The sequence below is a fragment of the Felis catus genome, chromosome A1 (assembly GCF_018350175.1).
Source record: "Felis catus isolate Fca126 chromosome A1, F.catus_Fca126_mat1.0, whole genome shotgun sequence".
Lineage (NCBI taxonomy): Eukaryota > Metazoa > Chordata > Mammalia > Carnivora > Felidae > Felis > Felis catus.
This window is the reverse complement of record NC_058368.1, coordinates 3,217,975-3,224,556: the sequence shown is the minus strand read 5'-3', so window position 1 is coordinate 3,224,556 and position 6,582 is coordinate 3,217,975. Positions and strand designations below refer to the sequence as shown.

General features: G+C 45.5%; 1 long non-coding RNA gene across 2 annotated transcripts; it reads right to left on the bottom strand.

Annotated features, from left to right (window-relative positions):
* Positions 1-1,369: 1,369 nt before the first annotated feature.
* LOC109492527 lies at positions 1,370-5,019 on the bottom strand. 2 transcript variants are annotated; one of them, XR_006590527.1, is made up of 3 exons: positions 4,644-5,019; positions 2,067-2,388; positions 1,370-1,696 (listed from the first exon to the last, which is right to left on the bottom strand). It is a non-coding gene; the product is annotated as an uncharacterized LOC109492527 (long non-coding RNA). The 2 variants fall into 2 exon arrangements; XR_006590628.1 differs by having other exon boundaries at positions 1,370-1,682.
* Positions 5,020-6,582: the final 1,563 nt, after the last annotated feature.

Genomic DNA, 6,582 nt, shown 5'->3' with positions numbered 1-6,582 from the left:
CAAATAAATGTACCGCAGACTTGCCAAGGCCTTTTCTCAGGTTTTATCATTGCTGACAATAGAGCCAGTGTTGTGAGAACCACGTGCGTTGGCCAATTCCCACATGTCACGCTTTGTTCTCTGCCTGAACCTGCTCCTACATGACTTTAGGACGAATGCTATTTATTTTTGTTGTTATTCTTCAACGCAATTTGGCAGAAATGCAGAAATTCTGCAATCGTTTAGTCAGCCTCTGCAATTCTTGTGAAATTCTTCCAGGAGGGCAAGAAAAAGAACATTTCTGTGCTAAGATGAAAACACCTAAGTGACGCATAATTGACCTTGACAGTTTGTATTGTGGAGAAAATTGTTGTGGATAATCGCGAGACACGATGTCTTGCCTCGACCTGGGGACACGAGCGCACAAAGGGGTGCGAGACGCTGGAGATTAGGAAGCGCGTCTGCTCCATCTAACTTCCTCAGCGAATATTGTTTGCGTGGTCATTATGGCCAAGGCTCTGTGCTGGGCCCTCTGAGGACGGACAAGGGCATGTGAGACAAAGGGCCTTTCGTGAGCGGGCCACGCGAGAAACTGATGAGTTGACTTTAGGCACTGTGGACATGAGCAGGGAAAAATGAATAGTACCCCGTTCACCTAGGGTCTAGTCCAATCTCTGACACTAACCTGTGACCTCAGATAAGTCTCTTTACTTTGTGCCCCTATGCCTCACCCGTCGTCTCTACAATCAAATTTGGGAATAATCTCTAAATTAAGTGGACTAGTGTGCTGGGTTTTCCTAGAGCAGGAGGGTCTGGCTTAGCTAGGTCCAGGACCCCACTACCGGTCCTCCCACTGATTCGGTTTCCTCTTACTCTGCCATGGATATTCAAGAGCTACCTGGAGTCCCCAGGTGTCTAAGGACAAAAGTTAGGTTGTGGTAGCTTTCTTCAAGCACATCCCATTTAGAGGATAAAACTGCTTTCCAAATACATTCAGTTTTTGTACACTCTCCAACTATTGAGGTCGGTGACATCACTGCGACAAAATTCTCATACTCATAGCTCACGCGTCACTTAAAATGTATTGTTATTACTCCATTAATATCTACAGAGCTACTATTATGTGGTGAAACTCAAGGTCTGGAAAAACCACACGGACGACTTTACAGATAATGTCCCCTGAGGGCCTGCCATCGGTGAGGGTGCCCTTCCAGAGCCTCTACTCTGTCCCCAGGCCGGGGCCACTTAGTACAGAAAGGCATGCCATGAGCAAGAAACGGGGTCCAGGATTATATTCTATATGTGGTTAACAAGTCCTCTCCCAACCCCTCAGCGGTGCAGCTGGAAAGACACAGAGGAAGTATATATTTCTGACACCACCGACCAAAAATGAGGGCCAGCAATTAAATTTATTCCAGAAGCTGGGAGAAGTTCTGAACAACCGGAAGAGAGCTGGAGCTAAAGCTCCCAGCTGTCAAAGAGCAGGCGAACCGGTTCAGAAATAGGAGAGGCCCCGAGATTGGCCCTCCGCTGTGGGTCATGAATCTGACACGGAGGGATGTGGCGAGGCCTCCAGAGTGCAGCAATTCTCCCACCCCACCGACACTTTTCCTTCTCCATCCGTTCAAGGCCTCAGTTTGCAGAAAGCAACGGAGAGCAGGAGTGGATTCATGGTGAGCCATCGCATCTGGGGGGTGTAGACCCTAAGGGTAAAATACTACAAGCAGAAGCAGGGACAGGAAGACCTGGATAGCAGTACGTTCTGTCTTGGCCTTTCCAGAAAAAGTTTGGCATCCCTGCTGTATATTATAATTAGGGGCGCCTGGGTGACTTTAGCATGTTAAATGTCTCTTGATTTGGGCTCAGGTCACGATTTCACAGTTCACGAGTTTGAGCCCCGTGTTGGATCGGTGACGGTAGCATGGAGCCTGCTTGGGATTCTCTGTCCCCCTGTCTCCCAAGGCCAGGGTGTGAGAGGGCATCCCTACGGAATGAGATAATGGGGAAGGGGTGAAAGGGCAGGAAGCAGGACAGGGACAAGACAAGAGGTTCAGGAGCCCAGCGAAAACAGAAGAGAGATGCCGTACCTGCTCTGTCATTTCCCCGTGGGTCGATAAACTCAGCCTGCAAATACCGGAAATACTGAAATCATTTCTTTGTCCCTCAAGATGGTGGCATAGGCAAGCATCTTCGTGCAAATGCCACATGGGGTGGATACTCAGAAAAGTCATCTTCTTCTTCTCTCTCGACTTCAGGTGGTGCGAACCCACAGAAAGTATGTATGACTAACCATTGCAAATAATACAGGGGGAAAATACTAGTTATATATTTGTCTTCCTCCTCAGTTGAAAGAAAGGTCACTAACAATTCTTTTCCGACATGAGTGAGATGGTTTGAAATAATCAGCCCCTGTTTAAAAAAAAAAAAAAAAGATTTTCAGACAAATAAAATATTTAAGCCATAAGGTTGGAATGTAAAACAATATCACCAAGATAAAAGAAAATGCCTGTTTATATAGAAAACAGACTTGATATTTTCAATGAGAAAAAAACAGCATTCAAAGGGATTTTAATATGCCTCCGAAGGCAATGTACCCAAAAAGTGTGTGTGTGTGTTTATCCTTTCATGTACTCTTTTCAACATCCAAGCACTAGGCTCCCAAAGGTCACATGCGATCTGATTAAGTGGAAGCAAAGAAAAGGAAAGAGGTCACCGATAGAGCTCACGGAGAGTACCTGATGCTGATGGGCCAGGGCACAGAGAAATCTTGTTAAAGCCCAGTTTGGGTCCTTTCTGGGTGCTTAATTTGGAGTCTCAAAATCTATTAGCCTCATTAAAATAGCCACATGTTCAAGAGACTCTGTAGCAGGACTCACGGACGCAAACCAGCATGAGAGTCGCGGAATGGTCACTGTCTGTGGCGTAATAATGGGGGTCGGTCCTGGGTACTCCACATTCAGAAATCACAGCAGTGAGTTAGTGGAGTTCACAGCCAGCTTATGCGTTTCTAGCCAGCTTAGCTAGACGTAAAGAGATCCCAGAGTTCAAGGATGGCAAGGATGACAGTAATCTTCAAACTTCATTTTTTAAAAAAAATTTTTTAATCCTGATTTGTTTTTGAGAGAGAGACAGAGTACAAATGGGGAGGAACAGAGAGAGAGAGAGAGAGAGAGAGAGAATCCGAAGCAGGCTCCAGGCTCTGAGCCGTCAGCACAGAGCCCGACGCGGGGCTCAAACTCCCGAACCGTGAGACCATGACCTGAGCCGGAGTCAGACGCTTAACCAACTGAGCCACCCAGGCGCCCTCAAACTTTATTTTTTTCAAAATAAAATGTTATAAAGAACAGAATGCATGCATTCATTAATTCATTCTAACAAATATTTACTAAATATCTACTTTGCATCGGAAATAGGACGGCAGACCAGAAGAGTTCCTGTCTTCTAGAAATTTATAAAATCCAAACAGATACACCAGCGAGTTACTGTAAAATAAAGACAGGTGGCAAGTCTCCATGACAGACCTGGAAGTGCATTTGTACTACACTTGGGCTTTGTGTCATACTCTAAAAATTACCGGACTAGCGCATGAATGCTAAACTAATGAAGGAAGGAAGAAAGGAAGGAAGGAAGGAAGGAAGGAAGGAAAAGAAAGAAAGAGAAAGAAAGAAAGAAAGAAAGAAAGAAAGAAAGAAAGAAAGACAAAAAGAAAGAGAGAGAGAAAGAAAGAAAGAAAGAAAGAGAAAGGAAGAAAAAGAAAAAGAAAGAGAGAGAAAGAAAGAAAGAGAGGACGAAAGAAAGAAAGAAAGAAAGAAAGAAAGAAAGAAAGAAAAGGAAGAAAGAGAAAAAAGAAAGAGAGAGAAAGAAAGAGGACAAAAGGAAGAAAGAAAGAAAGAAAGAGAAAGAAAGAAAGAAAGAAAGAAAGAAAGAAAGAAAGAAAGAAAGAAAAGGAAGAGAGAGAAAAAAGAAAGAGAGAGAGAAAGAAAGAGGACAAAAGAAAGAGGACAAAAGAAAGAAAGAAAGAAAGAGAAAAAAGAAAGAGAGAGAGAAAGAAAGAAAGAAAGAGGACGAAAGAAAGAAAGAAAGAAAGAAAAGGAAGAAAGAGAAAAAAGAAAGAGAGAAAGAAAGAGGACAAAAGAAAGAAAGAAAGAGGACAAAAGAAAGAAAGAAAGAGGACAAAAGAAAGAAAGAGGACAAAAGAAAGAAAGAGGACAAAAGAAAGAAAGAAAGAAAGAAAGAAAGAAAGAGAAAGAAAAGGAAGAGAGAGAAAAAAGAAAGAGAGAGAGAAAGAAAGAGGACAAAAGAAAGAAAGAGGACGAAAGAAAGAAAGAGGACAAAAGAAAGAAAGAAAGAAAGAAAGAAAGAAAGAAAGAAAGAAAAGGAAGAGAGAGGAAAAAGAAAGAGAGAGAGAAAGAAAGAGGACAAAAGAAAGAAAGAGGACAAAAGAAAGAAAGAAAGAAAGAAAGAGAGAGAGAAAGAAAGAAAGAGGACGAAAGAAAGAAAGAAAGAAAGAAAGAAAGAAAGAAAGAAAGAAAGAAAAGGAAGAGAGAGGAAAAAGGAAGAGAGAGAGAAAGAGGGAAGGAAATCCTCCAAGTGATCACCGTAGGAGAAGTGAGAAAGCAGCATGGTGAACACGTAACCAGAAAACACGGGCAACACGTTCTTACTAGTTGCTTTGCAATTATGCACATGCAGTTTCTTCCCAAAATACAAACTTCTGGATTAATGGCAGAGCCAGCGACAGTAATGAGTTCCCGGAGCCAGTGAGTTAGTAAATGGTGCAGGGCATTTTGGACGGTTCGCCCCACGGATGGTATTTCCTTTACAATTCACTCTGGCTTGAGCTTAAAAGCCTACTGTGTTTTAAAAATGTTCAAGAGTGTCCGCGAAGGTGTTGGACGGGATTCCAGTTCTAACATTCCATCGCTTTGTGAGCTTCGAACATTCCGCCGCTTTTGTGATCCCTGTTCCCGGTTTCCACTCTCCAAGAAGGCAAGACAGATTTTTATTTGCATTCGTCTGGACAATGCGTGTGCTTTAAAGTTTCCATACCTCTCTACCACTGCTTGTGAACTGTGACGTGTCTGGGGCCTTCGGCGGTTACCTGCATCTACAGGGCCGCGCTTCTGGTTGAAAACGGAGAAAAGCTTCCAACAGAGATCAGAGGGCAAATGGGGTGATTTTGAAACTGAACAGGTCTTCTTATTACAAACTCCTTGGGAAAGAGTAGGGGCCGGGGAAGTGGAGAAACCAGGGGCCGGCCGAGATTAGGCAAGGGGGAGGAGGTGGAAATCAAATCTATTTAAATTTCACGAAATCAGAATATATCAAGCGGACCCAGCCACCACTGGCGTTGCTCGGATTCCATTCTGAGACTTAGTCATTAATATTTAGCATTTTTGGTGATTATTTTATAGACATGATGTCATTGTTTCACGGTGTTTTACTAATCACCAATGACTCAGTTGCCAGAGAGCAAAGTTACAATGTAGTGATGTTATGAGTGGAAAATGTTGCCATTGGGGTGGGGGTGGGGGTGGGGAGAGAGAAGTTCAGATTAAGTTCAAGGCGCTCGGCTTGGATTTTTCTGGGTGAACCGAATCTAGACTTCTCCGGGGGGGGGGGGTGTTCCACATCTTAGAACCACATTGAAAAGCTCCCCGTTTTCTGGTTGCAAAAAATACCCATAAAAGTTAAAGCTTCTACAATGGGAATCTTGGGGAAATAAAACCACAGACATTCCAGCAAAAAACAACCTTCTTCTTTTTTGACAACTCCCGGTGTAGACATTCCTTAGGTTTATGGCCGCGAGGCAGACCAAGCCGGCAGAGGGGCCGGCAGGACCCCTCGGTCCTTCTGAGCCCCGCGAGCTGGCAACAGCTGCTCCCGGACACGTACCTCCCGGGGGGGGGGGGGGTGACGGATGTGCCCTCCGCCGGGGAGGACCCAGCCCCACGCAGACGAGGCTCCACGAGGAGGTGACACGCACTTGTGATCTGAGGCTCCAAGTGGAGCCGCCAGGGCGCGCGTGATGGATGGAGACAGACTCTGCGAACATTCTGGGATGTGGAAGCCTCGGGCCTCGGGATGGACCTTTGCTTCGGGGCCTCTGCTAGTCCAAAACCTGGGGGCCGCTTTCAACTTACTCACCTGGTGTCAGCCCTGCCTTAGCGGGTCCAATGAAGAGTGTGATCAAAGACTCTCTCCTGTGCAGGTGGCTCAACAGGACTGCTCCAGGGGGACGGTGGAGCGGTGGGGAGACTGACCATCTGTGGCCCCTGAAGAGAAATCGATGCCTTGAACTGTTGCAGGAGTAGAAGCACAGCCTTACGCGGCCCTTTGTTTCTGGGTTGGGAAGACGACTCCGTTTCTCCCCCTTTTCCCAGCACCGGGGGTCCCGGGGATAGTTCACTCTACTGGATGTTCTCTCCGGTCTGGGGCAGGACACGCAGGACAGTTGGAAGAGTGCTATAGATCAGTAGGGGCCTATAACTGAGAAATAGTTGGCTCCGATCTTTCCTAGGGACACACTTGAGTAGCGATCACGGAAATCCTCTGAAATCAGACAAAGAGCAACCACCCGGAGACTTGTGCCCCAAGAACCCC